Source organism: Chiloscyllium plagiosum, chromosome 42 (assembly GCF_004010195.1).
Source record: "Chiloscyllium plagiosum isolate BGI_BamShark_2017 chromosome 42, ASM401019v2, whole genome shotgun sequence".
NCBI classification, from domain to species: domain Eukaryota; kingdom Metazoa; phylum Chordata; class Chondrichthyes; order Orectolobiformes; family Hemiscylliidae; genus Chiloscyllium; species Chiloscyllium plagiosum.
This window is the reverse complement of record NC_057751.1, coordinates 5,987,987-6,000,659: the sequence shown is the minus strand read 5'-3', so window position 1 is coordinate 6,000,659 and position 12,673 is coordinate 5,987,987. Positions and strand designations below refer to the sequence as shown.

The 12,673-nt window shown below is 40.9% G+C and overlaps 1 long non-coding RNA gene across 1 annotated transcript in view; it reads right to left on the bottom strand.

Annotated features, from left to right (window-relative positions):
- The window catches only part of LOC122543062, a 237,245-nt gene that overhangs the window by 60,542 nt on the left and 164,030 nt on the right, over nt 1–12,673 (bottom strand). The window lies entirely within an intron of this gene.

Here is a 12,673-nt window from a genome sequence, read left to right as displayed (position 1 = left end):
GTGGGCGCTGGTTCGAGCCGGGCCCGCGTATTGCTACCCGGTAGGCCCATTCCACCCTTACCTGGCCTGATCCAGCTTGCAGATTTAAAAGCTGTGGCAGCCATTGCTCCAGGAATGCTGTAAGCTGGCCTTCCTCTTCCCGTTCGGGAAGGCCCAGCAAACGAATATTTTTTTGACGACCTCGATTATCGAGGTCATCAATATGATTTTCCAAGGTCCGGACGTGCTGTTCGAGAGTCCGGACCTGATTCACGGCCGATTGAGCGGTATTTTCGGAGGTCGCGGCCTTTAGCTCCATCCCTCCGACTCACCATTCAATTTCTTGAATCTCTCGGTCGTGCTTCTGCAGCACGGCCGAGAGCGAGTCCCAACGATTTCTGGATTCTGCAATAAAGGCATCGATCTTCGAATCCAGCTTGGAAATCATTTCTGCAAGGCTTGTTACTGTAAGTAAGTCCCCCAGGGCGGCTGTGGACGCCTCTGCTGCAGCTGGAGAGGGTGGGGGAGGGGTTCCTGCTTGCTGAGAGCTGCGGGCTCCCTTCCCTTTAGTCATTTTTACTTAGGATTAAATTGTATAAATGTAATATTACACAACTAATTAAATTACACAACTGTTATAAATGATTTGGTGAGCATGGTAGGGGGTGGGTGACCCACTGTACCCAAGTCTTGGGAGGAGCACTATAGACTCAGTCTTGCTGGGTCGCCGCCATCTTGGATCCCCTCTGCCTTCATGTTCACTCCATTCACACTGGCACACAGTGGATGCACTATCTCTTTTTATTCATTTATGGCTGGACACAATTTATTGCCCATCCCTTGTTGTCCTTAGGAAGGTGGGGGATGGTGAGCTGCATTCTTGAACCACTGCAGTCCTCATTCTGTAGGTAGACCAACATTGTTATTATGGAAGGACTTTCAGGATTTGACCCAGCAACACTGAAGGAACAGTGATATACTTCCAAGTCAGGATGGTGAGTGGGTTGGAGGGGAACATGCTGGTGGTGGTGTTCCCATGTATCTGCTGACCTTGTCCTTCTAGATGAAAGTGGTCATGGGTTTGAAAGATGTTGTCTGAGGATCTTTGGTGAATTGCTGCAGTGCATCTTGTAGGTAGTACACACTGCTGCTATTGAGCGTCAGTGGTGGAGGGAGTGGATGCTTGTGATGGTACAAAGAACACACAACAGTGAATGCACCACAAAAGTGTACAGGAAAGCCACACACACCAACCAGGTCCTGAATTACATCAGCAACCACCCCAACACATACAAGAGAAGCTGCATTAGGACCCTGTTCAAAAGAGCTAAACACACTGCAGCACTCCTGACCTACGAAGAGAAGAAGAACACCTCTACAGAGTATTCGTCAAGAACGGATACCCCTGCAACGTCATCCGCAGATGTCTAACAGATAGTGTTTACAAGGATGTTGCCAGGGTTGAAGGGTTTGAGCTATAGGGAGAGGCTGAATACACTGAGGCTGTTTTCCCTGGAACATCGAAGGCTGAGGGGTCACGTTATAAAATGAGGTTTATAAAATAAGGGACATGAACAAGGTAAACAGGCAATGTCTTTTCCGTGGGGTAGGGGAATCCAGAACTAGAGGGCATAGGTTTAGGGTGAGAGAGGAAAGATTTAAAAGAGACCTAAGGGGCGACATTTTCATGCAAAGGGTGGTGCGTGCATGAAACGAGTTGCCAGAGGAAGTGGTACAATGACAACATTTAAAAGGCATCTGAATGGGTATATGAATAAGCAGGCTTGAGACAGTGTGGGCCAAGTGCTGGCAAATGGGACTAAATTAATTTAGGATATCTGGTCGGCATGGATAAGTTGGACTGAAGGGTCTGTTTCCATGATGTACGTCTCTGTGACTCTATGTCCCGACGCCCCAGAGCCTGCCTACCATCTCCAAGGCATAAGTCAGGAGTGTGATGGAATACTCCCCCCTTACCTGGATTGTTGCAGCTCCAACAATACTCAAAAAGCTTGACATCATCCAGGACAAAGCAGCCCATTTTGATTGGTTCCATAGTCACAAGCATTCACTCACTCTGACAATGATACTCAGTTACAGCAGTGTGTACTCTCTGCCAAAGTTCCTCAGGCAGCACCTTTCAAACCCACAAACACTTCCACTAGAAGGAGAAGAGCAACATATACATGGGAACACTACCACCTGCAAGTTCTCCTCCAGGCGACTTACCATACAGACTTGTAAATTTATCACTGTTCTTTCAGTGCTGCTGGGTGAAAGTCCTGGAAATCCTTCCCTTATAGCAGTGTGGGTTTCCCTAAAGCACACAGACTGCAGCGGTTTATCTTCTCAAGGGCCATTGGGGACAAGAAAATGCTGGCCTCGCAAGTGATACCCACATACTGTGAGTAATTAAGAAAAATCAATACTTTGTAATTCTTGTGTGAAAACCACAGGCAATGGTCTCACAGGAAGTCATGATCTCTCCCTGCATAAACCAACAGTATCGTGTAAATGCATGACATGAAAACTGTGTTGTATGAATTCACTTTCCAAACACATCCATTGTTCAGAATTGAAATTTACTATGTATCACAACAATTGTTGTTCTGTTTGAACTGCTAAATTACAGTTGGAGTAACAACAAGTTAATCTTTTCTCATGTGACAAAGAACAAGGGCAGCCAAGATAGATTTTTCCTAGGCATGTTCCCAGAAATACCTTGAACAGTTTTGCTAACAATAAAGTTAATGCATAAAATGATTGTGAAATGTAATCTCAAAATGAGGAGTGTTTTATTTTTATTCATAGCTTTAACACTGTTTCTCAATAACAGTAGTAATGCCATTTCATTGTGCATGAAATGCTTTGATACATCTCTGAAAGATGAGATATGGTGCATGTTTTTCAATTTCTTTTCATGTCTCCATATTCTGGGGTCCCCAGTGCACTTTGAAAATGCAGCAGGTTTCAACTCTCAATCTGCACTGAGTTCACTTATCCCAGCCATGGTGTTAGAAGAGATGCTAGATTTATTCTCAGCCCCTTGAGGTGAGGAGGGTTAAAAATAAAAGACTGGGTTTTTCAGAGTATTCACAGCAGTTACCAGTTATTCAACCCAACTGGTCCATGTTGATGTTTGCACTCACACAAGTATCTTCCTACATCTTCAGTTTAATCCCCATCAAACTAGCCTTCTATTTGTTTCTCCCTCTTGTTCTTATCCTGTTTCCCATTAATTCATCAATGGTATTTGTTTCAACTCCTCCACGTGGTAGCAAGTCCCCTGCAGTATTTTACGTTGTTTTGACTGAGAAGTGATTTGATAAGGCTCTTGAAGGTTATGAAATGGTTTGACAGAGTAGACATAGAGCACAAGACCTGAATCAGGTGGTCACTGATAAATCCAGTCACAAATTCCAGTCACAAATTCAGAGGAAACATTTTTATCCAGACAGTTGCTGTATCAGGGTTGAGGTAATTGCCACAGATAGCCCAGCTTCTGTCCTGCTCTAATGGTGACAATGTCTATGTGACTGGACAAATTGAGGTTTCTTCTCAAATTGGAAATTCCCATGGGTGACAGAACATCTCTTTTGGTTGTTAAATGCAACGCTTGCTCGTGCCAAGCATAAACTTGTAAATGATTAAATAAAAACTCATGGTTGATACACACTTTTTATCATTCTGTTCCTGGTCACTGAAGTATCTGTTCCTACACAGGCTCCCTCCAGTCTTCTCACCCTCATAATCCTTGGATTAAGGGGCCAAGTTGCCCACTCCTGTCCCTTATGTTCAAATTCCATTTACAAACAATGTTGGGTTGTGCAAAAATTTAACATCGCACTGGTGCTGGGGAGAGAGGGGACATTCACTTTGATAGATATATGATAGGGAGGGTTGAGGTTGTGGAGAAATGTAAAAAGAAGAGTGAGAAATTTAAAATCAACACTGTGCCTGATGAAAATCAAATGTATGCCAGTAAGCACTGATGAGATATGAGAATGCATTGTATTGTGAGTTAAGCTAAGGGTTGCAGAGTTTTGGATGGATTCAAGGTTATGGGGGGCAGAATATGGGATACCAGCTAATACATTATATAGTCAAGTCAGGTGGTAATTAATGAAAGAATTTTGTAGTACAAGAAGATTGATTGAAAACTAATGATTCAACGCTATTTAAGAAGGAAAATAGAACAAACCCAGGGAATTACAGATAATGTATGAAGCATGAGTGTGAGGAAAGAAGAGATTATAACAACTCTAGAAACCAAATATTTAACAATGAATGGTGAACATGGACTTCAAAAGCCAAAATCCTGATTCAAGACTTCATGTTACTTCATTCAGTCATTTGGAGCTTCTTAAAATGCTTCCAATAAGATGACACATCACAGCTTAATGAATAAATATGATGAGTCAGGTGACATGGAGCAGTATGGATCGCTTGACAGAAAGTAGAAGTTAGGGATAGTCACGGGGCAAAAGGCGGCAAGTGTTTTTCCACAATGAATCACAATTCTTATCAAAAATTTGGATTTGAAATCAAAATGCAACATCTAAATTAACAGATTATTTTATTCCTTCATGGGATATGTAAGTATTGCAAACATGGCCAACATTTGTTGCCCATGTCTTACTGCCCTTTAGAAGCTAATGGTAAGCCTTCGTCTTGAGCTGACACAGATCATCTGATAGTGGTAGACAAGAATGTCATAACTGGGAAGAGTGTCAGTGTTACAGTGAAGCAGTCTGTGAGGAATGCCTGAGTGGTTTCTTCAAGAGAACATCATGCCCAAGAAGTTTGTTGGAATTCTTTGAGGAGGATCAAGTCAGACAAAAGATAGCCAGTGGATGTGATTTTCTTTTGTTTTCAGAGTGCCTTTGATAAGTTGCCATACAGGAGACTGCTAAATAAGATGAGCCCATGATGTTAGGGGCAAGATCCTAGCATGGACAGGGATTGGCTGACTGGCAGAAGGCAGAGAGTAGGGAGAATGGAGTCTTTATCACAAAGGTAGCCAGTGACTAGTGGAGTTCTGCAGTGGTCAGTGTTGGGACCACAATTCACATTATACACTAACCATCTGCACAAAGGAACTGAGGGCACTGTGGCTAAGTTTGCAGATGACACAAGGATTGGTGGAGGGGCAGGTAGTATTAAAGAACTTGCAGAAGGACTTAGACAGGCTAGGAGAGAAGTGGCAGTTGGAATACCATGTGGGAAATTGTGAGGTTATGCACTTTGGGAGAAAAAAAATAGACATGTAGACTCTTTTTTTCAGATGCAGAAAGGCTTCAGAAATCTGGAGCACAAAGGGACTTAGGAGCATGTGTCCAGGATTCCCTTAAGGTTACTGTTATAGACCAGACCAAACCCCTCAAAATATATCAAGGAAATAGGCTAGACCCTAAATTTATCTTATTTAAAGACAAGTGGAAGGCGCTATGTCCCAGGTGTGATTCGATTGGTTCCCTACTAGGCTTTAAGCAAACCCACACTTTATTCTTACAACACAGTTAAAACACAAACAAAAAAATTGGCATAACTTTAATTCTATCAATATATTTAACAAAACAATATATTTTATTTAACTGCAAATCATCAACAGTTCTAAGAAAGCAACATCCCAAAAACATGCCCTTGACAAAGGAAAATTCAAGGAAACATTTTCTCACATGCTGTCACCAGTCCAGAAGAAAGGAAAACTGAAATGAACAACTTGCAGCAGTCAATTTTTTAGCTACAGCAGAGAGAGCTGTAGCCAGCAGCTTCAACCCCAACCTTAACTGAAAGCAAAACTGAAACTCTGTGTGAGACTGATTCCACACACTCAAGCTTCTTGTGTGTAATTTTTTTCTTTAAATCATGGAGCTGAAAGCCGTTTATCTACTACTTCTGAGGCAGACATTCTGGCTCCAGGTTAATAACACCACTCTGCAAAAGAACAGCAGAGAACAAATCCCTCTTAAAGACACAATACTATCACATGAACATGCAGGTTCAGTTGGTAATTAGGAAAGCAAATGCAATATTAGCATTCATTTCAAGAATACAAGAGCGGAAATATACTGCTCAGGCTGTATCAGGCTCTGGTTAGAATGCATTTGGAATATTCTGAGCAGTTTTGGGTCCCCTATCTAGAAAATGTGTTCTGGCCTTGGAGGGGCTCCAAGAGTAGTCCTGTGAATGAGGGGCTTGTCATATGACGAGCAGTTGAGGACTCTGAGTCTGTAATTGATGGAATTTTGAAGGATGATCAGGAATCTCACTGAAACTTACACAGTTCTCAAAGGCTTGGATTGAGTGGACATGGAGAAGATGTTTTCATAAGTAGAAAAGAGTAGGATCTTATAGTACACCTTCAGGGTGAAGGAACAATCCTTTCAAACTGAGATTAGGAGGAATTTATTCAGCCAGAGGATGGTGAATCTGTGGACCACACTGCCACAGAACTCCTGAGGCCAAGTCATTGAGTGTCAATAGATAGGTTCTTCATGAGCAAGGGAATCAAGGGTTACAGGGAGAAATCAGAACAATAGGGTTGACAGACGTATCAGCCACGATCAAATGGTGGAGCAGATTCGATAGACCAAATAGCCAAATCTGTTCCGAAACCTTATAGTTTATGTGAGAATTCCTGGACTGTGATCTAGCGACAGTGAAGGAACTATGATATACTTCCAAATCAGGATGGTGTGTGGCTTGAAATGGAACTGTTTGGAGGTGCCATTCCCATGAATCTGCAACCTTTTTCCTTTTAGATGATAAAATTCATGGATTTGAAAAGTGGCATCAAAGGAGATTTCCCACACATTACTCCAGAGTAAATGGCACATCTCCTCTGTGCACCCTGTATGTGGGAATGTTTGAAGGTGGTGATCGGGGGTGCCAGTTCAGCATGCTTCCTGGTTGGTGTTGAATGTTTTGAATGTAATTGCAGTTTCACTCTTTCAGGAAGGTGGAGAATATTCGATCACAATTGTGATTCATGAGTTGGAGATGATGGGTCAGATCTGAGGAGTCAGAAGGTGAGTTGCTCATTTCAAAATTCTGAGTCTCCAACCTGTACTCATAAGCATAGTGTTTGGAGTGCTTATTCAGTTCAGTTCTGGTTAATTGTCGTCCTCGGGATTTGATAATGCAGAAGTCAGCAATGACAATGCAATTGAAACTCAAAGGATGACAGTGAGATTCTGTCTTGTCTTTACCTTGCATGTAAATTTGATCTTGCACTTATCAGACAAATCTAAATGTTGTCCAGGTTATGCTGTATCTTAGTATGAACTCCTTTCCAACTGAGAAGTCACTGAGGATGCTGAACACTGTACAATCATCAGCAAAAATCCCCACTTCTGACCTTATGATGGAGGATTGATGAAGTAGCTTAAGATGGTTGGGCCGAGGACATGAAATTTGGGGGGATAGTCAAAACTGAGGAGGACCGACAAATTACACAAAGGTTTAAACAAACCTGCAGAATGGGCATAAATTAATTTCAGTGACAGTCGCTGTTACATTTTGTGTTGTACATGCCAGCTTGCAGATGTTTGAGTTTTCCAGGGAAATTATATGTTTCTCACTATAACTCCTTCCCTGCAGGTACATATTTCTGACACAACAATGATTTGTGATCAATATAGCCTCCAGATTAAATGGACAAAATCTAAGTTGTCAGTTTGAACATTGTGCATACAAGCTCTGCTCAGATTAAAGACATGTAAAAGAAGGAGGTGTCAGGGACTGAAAACTGGTTAGTGCATTCCAGAATATCAGTTTAAGGTAATTTCAGAAAACAGAATGTTTTTTTCTAACAGACAGTTTGATCAAGGTGAGACTCCTTGAACCTAAAAGGTCAAAGCATGACCTCACAGATATGTGTGACCTTCACACAGTACATTATAGAGAGATCAGACATCACTAACTTAGTCTGAGGCAGGAGGCTGCCCAAGCAAATACAAGCAAGGCAAAGTAGCTGCACTTGCTGTGGTTGATTTGTCTTGGAAAGAAGGTGATCAGACAGATCAGCTTGACTTTACCAAGTGAACACAAGCCAGTCATCGACCAGCTGACCAGAGAGAAGTTTGTAAGGTTTGCAAGGTTGGTCTAAAATTCTTAATCTGGCATCGTTGTTCGTTAATGTCCCAAACTAAACTGTTCCCACTTGCCTGCATTCGGTCCATATCCTTCCAAATCTTTCCTGTTCATGTACCTGTCCAAATAACTTTTAAATGTTGTAATTGTACCTGGATCTTCCACTTCCTCCAGCAGTTCATTCCACTCATGAACCATCCTCTGTGTTAAAAAGTTGCCCCCTCCCCGGGTCTCTTTTAAATCTTTCTCCTCTCAGCTTAAAAAATGGCCCTAGTTTTGAACTCCCCCACTCTGGAGACAAGACATTTGCTATTCACTAATAGCAGATCTCAGTCAATCCAAAAACTGGAGTCTAGTTCATGATAGTGACTGAACCTCATGCTCAGTTCTTCACTGAAAAACTCTTCTTAGTTTGATGAACATTGGTGAATGTTGATGAATATTTATTAGGCACTATGAAGAGGAGGGGAACAAAGAGTATCCTGATAATCCCATGACTGCCCATCTCCCACACACCCAATTCTTTGTGTCATCATGAAACTAGAAGCTTGTCATTATAGTCTGGGAAAGCAACACATTTTAACCTCAGAAAACGGAGGGTATTTCTAATCCCTGGTTTGAATGCGGTGAGGTCCCTTGAACTGGAAAGGTTTAAGCATGACCTCACAGAACAAGTGTGACCTCATACCATACTTCACAGAGAGAGCAAACATCACAATAGGGTTGTTTGTAAACTGGATTAATCTAAGGCACGAGGTTGCACAAGCAGCCAGTAACTGTACTGACTGTCCAACTGGTTTTTCATTTTAGGAATGATCTGGGTCGGAGAGAAAATCTAGACTGCCTTAGTTTGTGATTTGATTGGAGAACGGAGAACAGAGACAGTACCAAGCAGCTGATAATGTAAAAGAAGTTGCTCTGAAATGATTTGGAGATGCCGTGTTGGACTGGGATGGACAAAGTTAAAAATCATACAACACCAGGTTACAGTCCAACAGGTTTAATTGGAAGCACTAGCTTTCAAAGCGCTGCTTCATCCTGATGAAGGAATTAAACCAATTGGACTATAACCTGGTGTTGTGTGATTTTTAACGTTGCTCTGAAAGGTTTGCTTGTATCTGTTCATGTGAAAGTCTAAGTGACAACGACACCCACTGAATCAAAAGTCCAGATCTCAAAGTTCAATCATGCAAGTTGAAACCAGGCAATCTCAACTAATTTTCCTGAACAACTTTTTCATCACTGGAAAGCCAATGACAAGTGAAGAAGAAATAGTCCCAAGGAAGGGGCATTTTTAAGCTGAGAGGAGAAAAATTTAAGAGACCCGGGGGGGCAACTTTTTAACACAGAGGATGGCTCATGAGTGGAATGAACTGCTGGAGGAAGTGGAAGATGCAGGTACAATTACAACATTTAAAAGACATTTGGACTGGTACATGAACAGGAAAGATTTGGAAGGATATGGACCTAATGCAGGCAAGTGGACCTAATGCAGAAGTTTCAGTGAGAGACAGGAGACAGGATGGGTTGAAGAGAGGGATTAGATGCAGAGCCTGAGAAGAGATTGAGCTGAGAGAAGAAAGGGAAAACTGCAACATGGAGCAACTCTGAACAGAGGTAGCTATAGGAGGTATATGGTACAGTATCAATCCTTCTATTTCTTTCAGTTATTGATCACATTATGAGTTGATAGTCTTGGTCTTTCACAGAATGAGGGTCTCGGGGTTGGGGCATGGGCAACATTATGGGTGTTCAAACAGTAAAATTAATTAATGCTCTTGAGTAGTATTCCGAGGAAGTTTAGAGCTTATTTAAAATGGTAAAATAACAGAACTCACTCTAAGCATGGATCAGAAACTCTGAACTCAAATGTCATTTCTTTCCGCTGACCTTGTTGATCCCTGGTTGGTGATCATCTGGTGATCATCAGCTTGTTTCAGTTATGTGTTTTACATTATGTCATGATTTCTGTGGAGACCAATAACATTTTTATTTTATTTAAATGTCAGAAAACTAAAATGCTTGTTCATAGAATGAAGCCACAAGGTTCCTGGTTTGAGCAAACATCATACCACCATAATTAAAGAACCTGCTATTGCAGCAGGAATTGCACACTCACTGAAATAATCAGTTACACTAAAGATATTAAAAGTGAAGTGTCATTACTTATTAATGAAACCCAACTTATATCAAATTCTGTTCTTCTCCAAATAGAATCATTTGGCCCATTTGGCCCATCAGTCCACACCAGCCTCCAAAGAGCATCCCACATATGTGAACAAACACATATTGGGATTTAGGGGTTCAAGTTTGAGTGATTTGACTGGGGAGAAACAAAACTTGGCATCTTATCTGTCCAAAGCTTTGCCAAACAAAAGGTCCAGTAGCTGCAGCACATGTTACATGATATCTTATTAAGAACACTTGGTAATGTCACTGCTAGCTTTTAACTCTATTAAAAGGTAATTGTGTGTGTGTGTGTGTGTGTAAGAACATACCCGCACGCAGAGGAGGGAAGAGCAAGATAAAGAGAATATGAAGAAATTAACAAATGTTCTGAAGATGTGGGTGTTATGAAGTGATGTGGGACACACTACAGTGATTTTAAAATAATGTCTATAAATGGAAGTTGTGGTTGACTTCTGGATGACTGAGGAATGGATGGCTCTGCTCATTCACGTGAAAGCACCAAAAGTTCTCAATAAGATCCAATGTAACACGTGCTGCAGCTACTGGAGTTGCTGGTTTCCTAGTTACAACAAAAATAACAGATTCGAATGAGACCAACCAGTTTAAATTATACCCGGAAAAATACCAAATTTCAATCATGTTTGAATTGAGTATATTGACAATCTTAAAAGCCAATGACACAATCCGATACTCTGGGGTATAAGACCGGGGTAAAATCGAACAGTCGGAGGAGAACTGCCCAGCTACCAGCATGTAAAAGACTGCCTGAAAAACAGCTCTCTTAAAAGTACCTTTTTCGATCAGTAACCTGTGAAGCAGAAATCCCTAAAAAGAATAAAATAAGCTGCAGGAAGATCCATATAGAAGAACAGAAAGCTGCCTGGTTTTGAGATAAGAAGCGTTGTTTTGTAAATCATAATTGGGAGTTTAATCGGACTAGTATTATAGAAGGGAAGGTAAAAGATAGGTCAGATTAAGGACTTGTGAATAGTTGTCACTTAATTATTCTCTGTATTACTTTAAGAAATAAAGTGGTTAATATTTACTTAAATTGTTCTTGGCCACTCGAACTTTTACAGATTACCGCCCAGGATAAATCTTTTCTGTTTGTTGGTTTTAAATTAAGCAGGAAGGTTTACCCTGTGTCGTAACATAAAAATGAAACAATAGTATGGATGGCAAACAAATAGCAAAATACTTTACAGGCACACAAAGGAAATTTAGAATTGGAATAATGGACAACGTAAAATTATATGAAATTAAGTTGCAATTTACATCACATTTACCAGAGTGAAATAATCCAAGGAGCTTCATGGCAATTACACCTGACTTCTCTTTATTTATTTGCTTTTGGCTCAATGAAGTGATGTGGGACAAATTACAATGATTTTAAAACAAGGTCTATAAATGGAAGTTGTGGTTTTTGTGGTTGACTTTTGGATGACTGAGAAATGGATGGCTCTGCTCATTCACGTGAAAGGCAGTTTGCAGTGTGTCAGCTTTAATACAGAATGAACATCAAACGGCGATTGAGATTGACTACAAACATAATGTAGGTGAAGAGCAAAGATGCATTTAAATTGAGGCTCGGTCAGTTCCAGGCAGAGAAAGCAGAAGAAGTAGGATGATTGAGAGCTTACATAGAGCATCAACAATGACATGGACGTATTGGACCAAATGGTCTGTTCATGTGCTGGAGAATTTTATGCATTTTACCTGAAATTTATTCATTTTCAATTATTTCTACTGTAATATTGTTTAAAAAATCAATTTTCATCATGAGAATTTTGGAGTAAACCTGGGTTGCACTACTTGTGGCCATGTGTCACTTGAGGGCCTATCACCCATGCCCAGCCTCAAACTCCACAGTGCTGGATGTTTACACAGATATAAACCTGAATATGAAGTCAACATGAACTGACATCAGTTTTCATTTCAAGTCCAATTCATTTTGTGCTTAACCGCAATCAAGACAATCTCATTTTCATTCTCATTGATATATTGATCCCACTTTCCACTATAAGTGTCAATGTTAACAAAATGCAATGATAGCAATGCTGAATTTGCATTTGAGCAGAAAGTCATTGAAAAGTTTCTGGAGCTTGGCTGTGTTGCCTGCAATAGATATGGTCCACTTTGTGTGATGTCATTGCTGAAGGGTGACATGTGGTTGACAGCGGGTTAAAATCCCCAGATGCACACTTGGATTTCTTTTTGTGAAAGAAAATGCTTTTTGTTTCAGTGATAATTAGATCCATCTACTTGAAAGTCTATTTGAAGGCCAAATTTTGGTTCCAATTTTAGATGACCCCAAAGTTTACCTCAAAGTGCCAAAAAGATAGCTACAAGGGTAAGCAATCAACACCAAAAGGACACGTGGAGCAGTATAAGTGGGCACCATTCACCACAT